This window comes from Saimiri boliviensis, chromosome 19 (assembly GCF_048565385.1).
Source record: "Saimiri boliviensis isolate mSaiBol1 chromosome 19, mSaiBol1.pri, whole genome shotgun sequence".
Classification (NCBI taxonomy): domain Eukaryota; kingdom Metazoa; phylum Chordata; class Mammalia; order Primates; family Cebidae; genus Saimiri; species Saimiri boliviensis.
This window is the reverse complement of record NC_133467.1, coordinates 19,942,156-19,958,285: the sequence shown is the minus strand read 5'-3', so window position 1 is coordinate 19,958,285 and position 16,130 is coordinate 19,942,156. Positions and strand designations below refer to the sequence as shown.

Here is a 16,130-nt window from a genome sequence, read left to right as displayed (position 1 = left end):
CACAATGGAGTGCTGTGCAGCCGTAAAAAAGAATGAGACCCGCCGGGCGCGGTGGCTCAAGCCTGTAATCCCAGCACTTTGGGAGGCCGAGGCGGGTGGATCACGAGGTCGAGAGATCGAGACTATCCTGGTCAACATGGTGAAACCCCGTCTCTACTAAAGGTGCAAAAAATTAGCTGGGCATGGTGGCGTGTGCCTGTAATCCCAGCTACTTAGGAGGCTGAGGCAGGAGAATTGCCTGAGCCCAGGAGGCGGAGGTTGCGGTGAGCCGAGATCGCGCCATTGCACTCCAGCCTGGGTAACAAGAGCGAAACTCCGTCTCAAAAAAAAAAAAAAAAAAAAAAAAAAAAAAAAAAAAAAAAGAATGAGACCCTATCATTTGCAACAATGTGGATGGAACTGGGGGTCGCCATGTTTAGTGAAATAAGCCAGGCACAGACATTCAGACTTTGCATGTTCTTATTTGTGGGAGCTAAAAGTTAAATCAGTTGAACTCATAGAGATACGAGAGTGGTAGTTACCAGAGGATAGGAAAGGTAGTGGGGGTAGGGGATGGTTAATTGAACAAAAAATAGAATGAATAAGAACAAAAAATAGAATAAATAAATAAATATTTGATAGCACAACAAGGTGAATATAGTTAACAGTAATTTATTGTACATTTTAAGGTGACTGAAAGAGTGAAATTGGGTTGTTTTTAACACAAAGAAAGGATAAATGCTTGAGGTGATGGATATTCCATTTACCCTGATGTGATTATTATGCATTGCATGCCTGAGTCAAAATATCTCATGTATCCCATAAACATATACACTACTATATACCCACAAAAATTAAAAGTAAAAATTTGTATGTAAAAATGCGTAACTTTCTTCAGAATTTTGAGAGTGTCGGGATTGCTGTCCAGCTTCTGCTGTTGCTGTTGAGAAGCTGTATTCATTTTCTATTGCTGTTAATAAATCACCACAAATTTAGCAGCTTAAAAAAGTACCCATGTATTAGTTTACAGTTTCATAGGTCAGAAATCTGAGCAGAGCATGACTGGATTCTCTGTTCAGGGTATCCTAAGGCTGAAATTAAGGTGTTAGCTGGATTCAATTCTTGTCTGGAGACTCGGGGGAAAAATTTGCATCCAGCCTCACTCAGGGTGTTGGTAGAATTCTGTGCTTTGTGGTTTTAAGCCCAAGATCAGCGTTTTCTTGAGGGCTATCAGCCAGGGACCACTCTCAGCTCCTACAGGCCTCTGCATTCTTCGCATTCCGGCCACTCATCTTCAGAGCCAGCTATGGAGAATCTCCTCTGCTGAGAAGAGTCCCCTCAACACCTCATAGGTCAAGCCTTTCTCAAAGTCAACTGTGCCATGATAACAACTTAATTACGGTCGTGAAATCCATCATTCTTAGTATGAGAGGCATGCCTCCCAAGCAGCTGGGATTACAGGCTCCTGCCACCATGCCTGGTTAATTTTTGTATTTTTATGGAGATGGGATTTCGCCATGTTAGCCAGGCTGGTTTTGAACTCCTGACCTCAGGTGATCCACCCACCTTGGCTTCAAAGTTCTGGGATTACAGGAGTGAGCCAAAGTGCCTGGCTGGTTGTTTCCATTAATTAATTAATTAATTAATTAATTAATTTAGAGACAGAGTTTCGCTCTTGTTGCCTAGTTTGGAGTGCAATGGTGTGATCTTGGCTCACTGAAACCTGCACCTTCCAGGTTCAAACTATTCTTCTGCCTCAGCCTCTCAAGTAGCTGGGATTACAGGTGCCCACCACCACACTGGGCTAATTTTTTATTTTTAGTAGAGACAGAGTTTTACCATCTTGGCCAGGCTGGTCTCAAACCCCTGAACTCAGGTATTTCACTCACCTCAGCCTCCTAAAATGCTGAAATTACAGGCATGAGCCACCGCTTCTGGCCTCCAATTTTTTTTTTTAAGACTAAGTTTCACTCTTGTTGCCCAGGCTGGAGTGCAATGACGCAATCTCGGCTGACCACAACCTCTGCAGGCACAGGCATGTGCCACCAGGCCCAGCTAATTTTTTTGTATTTTCAGTAGAGACAGGGTTTCTCCATGTTGGTCAGGCTGGTCTTGAACTCCTGACCTCAGGTGATCTGCTCACCTTGGCCTCCCAAAGTACTGGGATTACAGGCATGAGCCACCATATCCAGCCCAATTTTAAAAAATTATAAGTAACATTGTAATGTGTCACCATGTTTGTGCCAACATCTGTGGATATTTATCTAATTGTTTACCTTGTCAAATTCTTAGAAATTACAGGCAATTTTGTAATTAACTTATTATTTCTTCCCTCTCTCCCTGTAAGTTCCACAGGGCAGAGAATTTACCTTTCTTGTTTAGTACTTTATTTCCACTACCTAGTCATGCACCTGATATATACTAAGAACTTGAGAAAGCCTTGTTTTTTGAAAGAAGTGCTATATCCATTTAAAGAATCTTAATAAATATTGCCAAATTACTCTTCAGAATTAACACTTCCACATGAAAGTATGAGTCCCTAATTCATGACTACTTTTCCTGTCTGATAATGTCATTTACATTCTTTGCCTGAAGAATCTTTGATATCAGTATCCATGAGGTGTCATTGTAATTCTGGTATGCTGTTTATCATACTCTACTAAATTTATGCTTGTTAAAGATGGTGCCTAGCCTTATGTTTTTCCTCAATATTTTGTGTATAGAATGATAGTCTGTTACAGTCAATCCTGTCTGTTCATCATGCTTAGTCTTATTTTTATGACTACTGAGCTTGGATAAGGTACATTGGTTCTGAATAACAACTAGCACAAAGTAATTTAAGCAAAAAGGGAAACGATTTTAAGGATGTGGTGTTTTCTTACAGAACTCAAGGACAAGAATACAGTAACAGACTCTGGAAGCATCTAGTAGGTTCTAGAACCAATAATTCAGGATTTTTTTTCTCTTACTCTTTCTCTCTGTAGATTAGCTTTCCCCACTTCTCTACCCATCTGCAGCTCCTGATCTTATGTGGTATGGTTCTAGTCATGCTTAGGGAGCTACCTCCCTATTTTGAACCTCAGTTCAGAATTCCTTAGATACAAAGTTTAATTGGCTTGACTTGATTTGGGCCAAGCATCCAGTGCAATTACTTCTCTGTGGCAAGATTGATTAGACTGCACTGGATGTCTACTCGGTGCTCATTCCTGTGGAGGAAGGGCCAGTTCTGAGAGAAAAAAGAGAAATTATTCTGAGATGAGTGGAAACCCCAAAAGTAAAATCCTTTCCCTGCCTGAACTTGTTGATTTACCTAAACTTTATCCCTCCGTAAAAGCCCAGGAAGAATCTCCAATTTGGGAACCATAAAAATTCCTTGATAGTCCAAATTATTTTTTAACCTCTGTCCTTTCTGAGTGCTTATTTTCTGCTCCATACAATTTAGTTTTATGTTAAACAATAGGTTATTTTCCAATTGGTTTATTGAGGAAGCTTTTGATTTCCAAACTGACAAGTATTTTTAAAAAGAAGGATCTCTCTTAAATTTAATTTCCTTTCTCCCTTCCTTCCCTTCCTTCCTTTCCTGCTTTTCCCTTTCCCTTTCCTTTCCTTTTTTCTTTTCTTTTCTTTCTTTTCTTTTTGACAAAGTCTTGTTCTGTCGCCCAGGCTGGATTGTACTGCCATTATCTTGGCTCACTGCAACCTCTGCCTTCTGGGTTCAACTGATTCTCCTGCGTCAGCCTTCTGAGTAGTTGGGCGTACAGGCTCCTGCCACCACACCTGGCTAATTTATTTTATTTTATTTTATTTTTGAGACAGAGTCTTGCTGTGTCTCCAGGCTGGAGTGCAGTGGCGCAATCTGGGCTCACTGCAACCTCTGCCTCCGAGGTTCAAGCCATTCCCCTGCCTCAGCCTCCTGAGTAGCTTGAGACTACAGGCTCGTGCTACCACGCCCAGCTAGTTTTTTTGTATTTTAGTAGAGATGGGGTTTCAGCATTTTAGCCAGGATGGTCTCCATCTCCTGACCTCGTGATCTGCCCACTTCAGCCTCCCAAAGTGCTGGAATTACAGGTGTGAGCCACCGTGCCTGGCCAATTTTTGTATTTTTTGTGAAGACAGGCTTTTGGCATGTTGACCAAGGTGGTCTTGAACTCTTGATCTCAGCTGATCCGCCTGCGTCAACCTCCCAAAGTACTGAGATTACAGGCATGAGCCACCATGCCCAGCCTCAAATTTCATTTCTATATACGTCAAAGATATTTAATTAATATATAATGAATTGATTAAAGTGCTTGATAACAGCTTTGAGATCATTAAAAGTTAACAGAACTCATTCTGTCAAATGAAATTATCATATTTTGAGTTATTTTCCAATGTATATTTTGCATTGAAACACTTTACTAATAACCAGCAAAACTATCAGTATCTCTTAAACTACATGTGAAATTTATGAACAACTTTTCATCTCCATCAGCACATTTATTGAGTTCATTGTCATCTATCTCAGGGACAATTGCATTAGACTTTTATCTTCCTGTTGATATTCTTGTTCCTTTCCAACCCATTCTTCTCAAAGTAGCGAGGATCTTCTTAAAATACAAATCCAATGATGTTATTTCTCTGTTTAAAATTCTTCAGTGACTTTATATTTTCCTTAGAACGAAATCCAAACGCCTACCATAGCCCGCAAAACCTGGTATCTGACCTAATCGTGTTTTTTAAAGGCATTCTTCCCCTTGCTTGCTGTGCTCTGAGCATCTGGTTTTGGTTCCGTTTCGTTTTGTTTCGTTTTCAGTTCCTCAGGCACATCAGGATCTTTCTCTTCTCATTGCCTTTGCTCATGCTATTTATTGCCTCTGTTGGGGGAGCTGCAACCGCTGAAACGCTGCCTCTCCTCAGGTTTTCAGCTGAAATGTGACTTCCTCAACACCCTGTCTACGATCGTTTTCCTCTGTTCTTTAGTATTTCAGCCTCATGTTTACTTTCTTTACAAAATATTCACAACTCACAACTATTTTCCTTCACTCCTCACATTTTTTGTCTGCCCCTCCCCCTTCACATGAATCTCCACGAATATGTAGGGACTTAGCTGGTTTTGTATTTTTGTTTTTTTTTCCCCTAATGTATCTTTAGCATCTTCCACAGGGTCTCACATGTAGTAACTGTTAAAATATATTTGATTATGTAAACAAAAGAGTAATAAGATAGAATGCTAATTTTATTTCCTTTTCTTTTTTCTTGCTTTTTTTGAGACAGAGTCTTGCTCTGTCACCTAGGCTGGAGTGCAGTGGCATGATCTCAGCTCACTGTAACCTCCACCTCCCAAGTTCAAGCAATCCTCCTGGCTCAGCCTCCCTAGCAGCTGGGACTACAGGCATGTGCCACTGTGCCTGGCAAATTTTTATATTTTTAGTGGAGACGGGGTTTCACTGTGTTGGCCAGGCTGGTCTCGAGCTCCTGAGTTCAAGTGATTCACCCACCTAGGCCTCCCAAAGTGCTGAGATTACAGGTGTGAGCCACCTCACCGGCAGAATGCTAATTTTCTTGTAGCTCCAAGTGGTTCCAGTGGTTTCTGCTGGTTCTGTGATTATCAGAAGGCGTGCTCTCCCTCCCTCCACCCTCCGGTGGGTCCCAGTGGTTTTTTTTTCCCTTGTGCCCATATGTACTAAATGTTTAGCCCCCACTTAGACATTTGATCTTTTTGTTCTTTGGTTTCCCACACATAACATATAATCATATCCTATTAATTGGTTTATGGAAACATTACTCATAAAGGCAATTCGGAAGTGATGATGGGTGGCCATACCTGTAGTCAGGCATGCCAACAGTGCGTATGTGAGTACGCATAAGAAAATGAAAAGCATATAGCCAGGTGTGCCTTCTCCCTGAAAACTGAGAAATCTCTCTACGCAAACCAGTGGCGGTTTGAGGACAGTAGATGATCACATGATGAAAAGATCTTTTAGCAAATCTTTATGAATTAATTTGTATTTTTTCTTTGATGTGGAAAAGGGACTTGTAGTTGGGGCACGGTGGCTAATGCCCGTAATCCCAGCACTGTGGAAGGCCTAGGCAGGTGGATCACTTGAGTTTCGGAGTTCGAGACCAGCCTGGCCAATGTGGTGAAACCCCATCTCTACTAAAAATACAAAAATTATCCCGGGGTGGTGGCATAGACTGTAGTTCCAGCTACTTGGGGGGCTGAGGCAGGAGGAGGATTGCTTGAACCTGGTGGGTCAAGATTGTAGTGAAGTGAGATTGTGCCACTGCACTACAGTCTGGGTGACAAAGTAAGATGCTGTCTTGAGGGAAAACAAAAACAAAAACAAAAACAAAAACAGACCTGCAAAATCTTAAGAGGCTGGAAAACTAGAATCTTTTTTTTTTTTTTTTGGAGACGGAGTTTCGCTCTTGTTACCCAGGCTGGAGTGCAATGGCGCGATCTCGGCTCACCGCAACCTCCACCTCCTGGGTTCAGGCAATTCTCCTGCCTCAGCCTCCTGAGTAGCTGGGATTACAGGCACGCGCCACCATGCCCAGCTAATTTTTTGTATTTTTAGTAGAGACGGGGTTTCACCATGTTGACCAGGATGGTCTCAATCTCTCGACCTCGTGATCCACCCGCCTCGGCCTCCCAAAGTGCTGGGATTACAGGCTTGAGCCACCACGCCCGGCGAAAACTGTAATCTTAAAATCATGACTATAGATTGTTGCTTTTCATCTGTTTGGACTAATAAGATATGCACTACTACCAGAAGATTCCAAAGCCAATTGTTACAGGCCTGGAATCAAAAGGAAATTATGTAGGATTGCATTTTGTTTCTAGAATTTCTTTTCTAACACCTCGACTTTTTATATGTTAATAATACCTTATGCATTTACAACATTTGCAACACATTTTCACGTTCATAAGCAAGAGAGACATTATCACTGTTTTAGAGGTGTGGAAACAACACGTCTAAAGGATTAAGTATTTTGCTCCAGGTCACAGAATTAGTAAAAGGCAATGTGAGTGGAGGGAGGTCCTCTCAAACTCTAAATTTTTTGCTTCTGGCCCAGGATTTATTCCCCTACCCTAAGCCGTCTCTCTCATGAGTGCTAGGTGATAAACTGACATTTCCTGGTGGCACTAATAGAGGCTTGCAGATCAGTAATGGAAATCATCTTATAAACAGAACATTTAAAAAATCTATAATTGTGTAAGCATCTAGGATATTGACCTGAGTGATCTTGCCAATATTCATATTTCAAACCTCCTTTCTTTGGTTTATGGCTTATTCCGGTTTTGAACATTTGATATGCTTTTAAAAATCATGACTGTTTTTAGATTAACTTCAAAAAGATACTTTTATTAAATACTTTGCCACCTGACGCTCAAAACTGTCTTGGCTACCTAGTGCCCTCTGCTGAAACAGTCATAGTATAACATTAATACTAGAGGAACGAATTTCTTCTAAGAAAGTGAATATTGATATTAAGTCTCAGGATAGTAAAAGCCCCTAATTTTACAGTAATTCTTCAAGAAACTCCTCATACCTGGATATGGAGAAATAGGAACACTTTTACACTGTTGGTGGGAGTGTAAATTAGTTCAACCATTTAGGAAGACAGTGTGACAATTCCTCAAGGGCCTAGAACCAATACCATTGCTGGGTATATACCCAAAGGATTATAAATCATTCTACTGTAAAGACACATGCGCACGTATGTTTATTGCAGCACTGTTCACAATAGCAAAGACTTAGAACCAACCCAAATGCCCATCAATGATAGACTAGATAAAGAAAATGTGGCACATATATACCATGGAATACTATGCAGACATAAAAAAGGATAAGTTCATGTCCTTTGTAGGGATATGGATGAAGCTGGAAACCATCATTCTTTGCAAACTAACACAAGAACAGAAAACCAAACCCCGAATGTTCTCACTCATAAGTAGGAGTTGAACAATGAGAACACATGGACGCAGGGAGGGGAATGACACACACTGGAGCCTGTTGAGGGGTGAGGAGACTAGAGGAGGGATATTGAGGTAGGTGGGTAGGGGAGGGATAGCAATAGGAGAAATACTTAATGTAGATGACGGGTTGATGGGTGCAGCAAACCCCCATGGCACGTGTATACCTACGTAACAAACCTGTGTGTTCTGTACATGTATCCCAGAACTTAAAGTATAATAATAATAAATGTAATAAAAAAGAAACTCCTCATATCTAAGTGAATTAGATTATATAAGTGAAGAATTTATATTACTATTCCCTAACTCCGTGACCAACTCAGAGGACATTTAATAAATGTTTGGTGAATTAATGTACATATACTTCAGTTTATTCTAGTGGTGCTCATGTGACAATCTACTGTGGCATTCCTTAGTGAAGCAGGATCATTCTTTTACAGCTTCAATTAGTACTGAGTAGTTTTCTCTTGTACTCCTGTCATGAGACCTGGCAGCCACAGTGATTCCTCCTACCGCCCTATCTCCACCCCCCAGATTGTTATTTTGGTTTTGCTCAAATACACTGGAAGTTTCCAAGAGCTTAGACTTTCAAGCAAGACAGATCTGAGTTTAAATCCAGGCTTTGCCACTTCCTTTGACACATTACTCATCCTTTGAAAGGGTTTCTATCTGTAGGATGGGGGAAAGAGTCTAGCCTAACTCATAGGATCATTGTGAGGATTTAAACAATGTAATGCAAAGAAAGGGCACAGCACAACGCTTGCTGCTCAGTTATTGCTAGCTTTAATCTATAATTCTTTGTCGTATCTCACTTTCTAACAATTTTCAGCCAAAAAGACTTGCCCTAGATTCCTTATCCTTTCAGGCCTCTTTAAACCTATCAACCATTTTTTTATTAGTTTTTCCTCCTTTCTTGTGAAGATGGTAAAATGGTCTTCATTTAATACAATGTGAGGAACCTGGAGCGCAGAGAAGAAACTTGGGAATCAATGAAATGGAACAAGACAGGGACAAACAAGTTTTTATTGTTTATTTCACTATACTAGTTTAAAGGAGTTGGTCACATTTTAATATACTTTAGTTTTAACAAAGCAAATATCTTGGGTTTGTTGTGTTTTCTAAATTTGCTTTAATTTTTTATCACATTAATGCATGTACATAGTTTTAAAAGCCAAAAAGGATGATCAGACTTGTAATGAAAAATGCAGTTCCTGGTCCCATCCCTCCCCCAAAATGCTACCCTCCCTCCATTCCCCAGCAGTCTCTGTTTCAAGCCTTTTATCTGGTGTATTAGGGTTCTCCTGAGACATAGAATATATATATATATATATATATATATATATATATATATATATGTAAATATGCATAAGATGTGAGGTACATATATTATCTATCATAGATATATTTATATATGCTATAATATGTGATATGTCATGTTATAAAATTATTAAATATATATATCATATATCAAATATATGATAGATAATATATACATGTCATATTACATATATGTATATATCTTATAAAAATATATTTTATGTATCTTTTTTTTGAGACAGGGTCTCACTTTGTCACCCAGGCTGGAATGCAGTGGAGTGATCACAGCTCACTGCAGCCTCAACCTCCCGGGTTCAGGTGATCCTCCCATCTCAGCCTCCTGAGTAGCTGGGACATCGGAGAGTGCCACCATGCCCAGCTAATTTTTTGTATTATTTGTAGAGACAGTGTTTCACTATGATGCCCAGGCTGGCCTCGAACTCCTGGACTCAAGCAATTTGCCTGCTTCCGCCTCCCAAAGTGCTGGGATTACAGGTGTGAGCCACCACACCCAGCCATAATGTTCTTTTTAAAAGACTGTGCTTTCAGGGATCATTTCTATAGTTTGTTACTAGAGAAGTTTCTCTGAACATGTAGAGCACCATTGAACAATGAAGCACATGGACACAGGGAGGGGAACATTACACACCAGGACCTGCTGCAGGAGTCGGGGGTAGAGGGAGGGATAGCATTAGGAGAAATACCTAAGGCAGATGACAGGTTGATGGGTGCAGCAAACCACCATGGCACATGTATACCTGTGTAACAAACTTGCACATTCTGCACATGTACCCCAGAACTTAAAGTATAATTTAAAAACAAAATCGCTTTATCGGCCAGGCACGGTGGCTCATGCCTGTAATCCCAACATTTTAGGAGGCTGAGGCAGGTGGATCACTTGAGCTCTTAAATTAAATTGATCACTTGATCACTTAAGTTAAATTGAAATTTAACTTAAAAGGAAAACTTTTAAAACTGAAAGTATTACTGAATTACAAATAAATATTTTTTTCTCCAAAGTGATATTAGTCTTCACTGAAGGCATCACATTATCTGACTTCAAAAGCTACTACAAAGCTATTGTAAGCAAAACAGCATGATAGTGGCATAAAAACAGACACATAGACCAATGGAGAAGAATAGAGAACTCAGAAATAAATCCATACATTTACAGCCAATTCATTTTCAACACAGGCACCAAAACATACACTGGGGAAAAGACAATCTCTTCAATAAATAGTACTGGGAAAACTAGATAACCATATGCAGAACAGTGAAACTAGATGTCTGTCTCTTTTGAACACATACAAAAATCTAATCAAAATGAGTCAAAGATTTCAATGTAAGACCTGAAACTGTGAAACTAGTAGAAGAAAATATTGGGGAAATGTTCCAGGTCATCGATCTGGGCAAAGATTTTTTGAGTAAGATTTCAAAAACACAGGCAATAAAAGCAAAAATTCACAAAGGGATTACATCAAGCTAAATAATAAAATAAAACCTCTTCTAAACAGCAAAGGGAATAACAGTGTAAAGAGACAACCTACAGAATGGGAGAAAATTTGCCAACTATCCATCTGATGAAGGATTAATAATCAGAATATGTAAGGAACTCAAACAACTTGATAGCAAAAATGGCAACAACAAAAACAAACATCTGATTTAAAAATGGGCAAATGCCGGGCGTGGTGGCTCACGCCTGTAATCCCAACACTTTGGGAGGCCGAGGCGGGTGGATCACGAGGTCAAGAGATCGAGACCATCCTGGTCAACATGGTGAAACCCCGTCTCTACTAAAAATACAAAAAATTAGCTGGGCATGGTAGCGCATGCCTGTAATCCCAGCTACTCAGGAGGCTGAGGCAGGAGAATTGCCTGAACCCAGGAGGCGGAGGTTGCGGTGAGCCAAGATTGCGCCATTGCACTCCAGCCTGGGTAACAAGAGCGAAACTCTGTCTCAAAAAAACAAAAAAACAGACAAAAAATTTTTTAAAATAAATAAATAAATAAAAATGGGCAAATAAGCTGAATAGACATTTCACAAAAGAAGACACACAAATGGTCAACAGTATATGGAAAAATATTCATCATCACTAGTCGTCTGAGAAATGCAAATCAAAACCACAATGAGATATCATTTCAATCACAGTTAAAATAGTTATTATCAAAAAGTAAAAATAACTTTGAGTGCCCAACGTGTGAGAAGGGAAATTCTGCCTCGGAACACGCATTCTCACTGAGGAACCTGAAAGGCCAGATCGCAGGAGAAGAATTTAATCTTACCTAGAGCCGAAACAAATTTAGAGAGCTGAGTGAAATATGAAGGTAGAAGAAGCCGTGAGAAAAGCCATATAGGCACTCTCAGTCCCCAGAGAAGGCCAGGAGAGCCATTTGACTTTTTATCACAGGAGTCTTTGTGGCAGGGGGCTGCCAGTGGGATTGGGAAAGGACCACAGGGGGAAAGAAACTTCAAGCTGAACTTTGTAATAATTTTGACGGAGTGTCAATTTTCCTGGGCAAAATGGTGAGGAGGGTGAACAGGAAGTGCAGATAAGAGCGTGGAAGCCACAGCAGGCAGGGAGAGGTGGGGCCTGAAAGCCCTGCTTGCTTTCTCAGCAGGGAAGCTTGTAGCCTGGGGCAAGAGCTAGCTGCCTGGATATAAACTCCTGCAGTTGGTGGGGCATGGTGGGAGTGATATTGGCTTTGCTGGCTGCATGGGAGCCAGATGAGACCTGTCACTGCCAGCTTTCCCTCACTTGCCTTGTGACCCATATGACTCCGCAGAGGCAGCCATAATCCCCTTGGGAACATAACTCCATTGGCCTGAGAACCACACACCCATCCCCCATAGTAGCTGCTGCAAGCCTCATCCAAAGAGTGTCTGAGCTCAGACATGTATAACCCTGCTGCCACATGATGGTCTTTCTCTACCCACCGTGGTAGCTGAAGACAAGAGAAATAATCTCTTGAGAGCTCTATGACCCCACCTCCCACTCCCCACCCCACCCATTGCTTGAGAATCCTCAATATTTATCCAGGTGACCTCAGGGCAAGCTAGTGTCCCCCCACACTACTGCAGCTGATGCACTTTTGAAAGCACTACTTACTGGCTGGAGGCCAACCAAAGTCATTATAACAATTCATAGAATCGCTTGAGACTGCGAGGTGGAGGTTGCAGTGAGCTGAGGTCGTGCCATTGCACTCCAGCCTGGGCAACAACACCAAAACTCCATCTTGCTCCAAGGAAGGGGAAAACAGTTAATTCCATCGCCTGTGACATTCTGGTTACCCGAGGTCCTGAGTCTGTCCGTGTGACAACTTCACTGCTAACACAACAGCATTTGAGAAAGCGTACTAAACAAAACTACAACCAAGGAGTCTCACAGAGTCCACTTCACTTCCTTGCTACCTGCACTGGAGCAGGTGCTGCTATCTGCTGCTGAGAAACCTGAACACGGATCATCTCACAGGGCTTTGCAGAAACTCTCCAGTACCAGCCCAGAGCCTGGTAGCTCCACTGGGTGGCTGGACCCAGAAAAGCTATAAAATCACTGCAGTGCGGCTCTCAGGAAGCCCCATCCCCAGGGGATGGGGGAGAGCACCAGAATAAGGAATCACCCTGTCAGGTCACCAAGTCCAAGCCTGGCCATTATAGCCTTGGTGACCCGCATGTACATCTCTGGATGGTCCCCAGGAGCCAGAAAGTCTGAAGTAACCACAAGTAACTAGGTGGCCACAGAGAGAAGTGAAACAACTGGTTTCTACCTCAACTAATTGTTCTCCCCCTGCAACCTGCAACCTGCAACCTGCAACCATTGTTCCTGCTCAGTCTTGTGGAATTTTCCTCCTGGACACTGGGTTTCTCAGGACCCCCACCCCTATAACTATGTAATTTACCACACCCTCCCCTCTGCTTGCAACCGATAATCCCCACCCTTATGATCATGCCTGTTTGTAACAGATGACCCCTACCCTTTTGATCATGCATTTCCATGATGGCCTTCCTTTACCCAAGATAGATTACCGACCCCTGTCCTTGTGACTATGCATCCTTTGACGCCATTCCCCTCTCTGAAATAGATTACTACCTTTAACTGACCACTTGCCCCAACTAAAACCAACTCCTACCCACTGCTCTGCACTGATTCTCTTTTCAGACTCAGCCCTCCTGCACCTGGGTGAATAAACAGCCATGTTGCTCACAAAAAGCCTGTCTGGTGGTCTCTTTACATGAGCAACATGCCTAACACACACTGTGGAATAAAAGAATCTGAACGGCAGCCATTGAGACCCAGATCTTTTCTCTGACACAATCTACCCAAATGAGAAGGAACCAGAAAAACAATTCTGTTAATATGACAAAGCAAGGTTCTTTAACACCCAAAAAAGATCACACTAGCTCACCAGCAGTGGATCCAAACCAAGAAGAAATCTCTGAATTTCCAGAAAAAGAATTCAGAAGGTCGATTATTAAGCTATTCAAGGAGGCATCACCAGAAAGGTGAAAACCAACTTTAAAAACTTTAAAATAGTACTGCGTATAAATGAAGAAAATCAGGCCAGGTGTAGTGGCTCAGATCTGTAATCCCAGCATTTTGGAGGCCAAGGCAGGTGGATCACAAGGTCAAGAGTTTGAGACCAGCCTGGCCAACATAGTGAAACCCTATCTCTACTAAAAATACAAAAAATTAGCCAGGTATGGTGGCAGGTGCCTGTAATCCCAGCTACTTGGAGGGGCTGAGACAGGAGAATCACTTGAACCCAGAAGGTGGAGGTTGCCGTGAGCCAAGATTGTGCCATTTCACTCCAGACCAGGCGACAGTACGAGGCTCCATCTCAAAAAAAAAAAAAAAAAAAAAAAAAAGGAAAAGAAAAAAAAAAATCTCCAGAGAAACAGATAGGATAAATTAAAAAAACAACTGGCTGGGTGCTGTGGCTCACAACTGTAATCCTAGCAGTTTGGAAGGCCGAGGTGGGCGGATTATTTGAGGTCAGGAGTTCCAGACCAGCCTGACCAACATGGTGAAACCCCATCTCTACTAAAAATACACAATTAGCCAGATGTGATAACACATGCCTGTAATTCCAGCTACTAAGGAGGCTGAGGCAGGAGAATTGCTTGAACCAAGGAGGTGGAGGTTGCAGTGAGCCAAAATCATGCCATTGCACTCCAGCCTGGGCAACAAGAGTGAACTCCATCTAAAAAAAGAAAATCATAACTTCCATAAATGAAAGACACACTTAGAGAAATGCAAAATATACAGAAAATTTCAATAATAAAATCAAACAAGTAGAAGAAAGAACTTCAGAGATCAGAGACAAGGCATGTGGCAAAGACCAAAAAAAAAAAAAAAAAAAAAAAAAAAAGAATTAAAAAAAACAAACAAAACCTCCAAGAAGTTTGAGATTCTGTTAAATGACCAAACCTAAGAATAATTGGTGTTCCTGGGGAAGAAGAGAAATCTAAAAGCCTGGAAAACTTATTTGAGGGAATAATTGAGAAAAACTTTCCTGGCCTTGCTAGAGATCTAAACATTCGAATATAAGAAGCTCAAAGAACACCCAGGAAATTCATCACCAAAAGTTCATCACCTAGGCCGGGCACGGTAGCTCATGCCTGTAATCCCAGCACTTTGGGAGACTGAGGCAGACAGATCACCTGAGGTCAGGAGTTCAAGATCAGCCTGACCAACATGGAGAAACTCTCTCTCTACTAAAAATACAAAAATTAGCTGAACATGGTGGTGCATGCCTGTAATTCCAGCTACTTGAGAGGCTGAAGCAGGAGAATCCCTTAAAACCTGGGAAGCAGAGGTTGCGGTAAGCCAAGATCACGCCACTACACTCCAGCCTTGGCAACAAGAGCAAAACTCCGTCTCAAATAAATAAATAAATAAATAATTACCTAGACACACAGTCATCAGGTTATCTCAAGTCAAGGCAAAGAATCTTAAAGGTGGCGAAGCAAAAGCATTCTGGTAACCTATAAAGGAAAACCTGTTGGAATAACAGCAGATTTCTCAGCAGAAACCCTACAAGTTAGAAGGGACTGGGGTCCTATCTTTAGCCTCCTTAAACAAAATAATTATCAACCAAGATTCTTGTATCCAGCAAACCTGAACTTCATAAAACGAAGGAAAGAGAAAATCTTTTTCAAACAAACAAATGCTGAGAGAATTTGCCATTACCAAGTCAGAACTACAAGAAATGCTAAAACGAGTTCTAAATTTTGAAACAAAACCTCAAAATACACCAAAATAGAACCTCTTTAAAGGATAAATCTCACAGGGCCTATAAAACAATAATAAACTTTTAAAAAAATAAGGTATTCAGGCAACAACTAGCAGGATAAACAGAACAGTACCTCACATCTCAATATTAATGTTGAATGTAAATGGCCTAAATGATCCACTTAAAAGACATAGAATGACAGAATGGGTAAGAATTCACCAATCAAGTATCTTCTTTTTTTTTTTTTTTTTTTGAGACGGAGTTTTGCTCTTGTTACCCAGGCTGGAGTGCAATGGCGCGATCTCGGCTCACCACAACCTCCGCCTCCTGGGTTCAGGCAATTCTCCTGCCTCAGCCTCTGGAGTAGCTGGGATTACAGGCACACGCCACCATGCCCAGCTAATTTTTTGCACCTTTAGTAGAGACGGGGTTTCACTATGTTGACCAGGATGGTCTCGATCTCTCGACCTCGTGATCCACCCGCCTCGGCCTCCCAAAGTGCTGGGATTACAGGCTTGAGCCACCGCGCCCGGCAAGTATCTTCTATCTTAAAGAAACTCAGCTAACACATAAGGACTCACATAAACTTAAGGTAAAGGATTAGAAAAAGATATTCCATCAAAATGATGCAGGAATATCTATTTTT

General features: G+C 41.4%; 1 pseudogene; it reads left to right on the top strand.

Annotated features, from left to right (window-relative positions):
* Positions 1–9,786: 9,786 nt before the first annotated feature.
* On the top strand, positions 9,787–9,878 carry LOC120360292 (small nucleolar RNA U3; annotated as a pseudogene).
* The last annotated feature ends 6,252 nt before the right edge of the window (positions 9,879–16,130 follow it).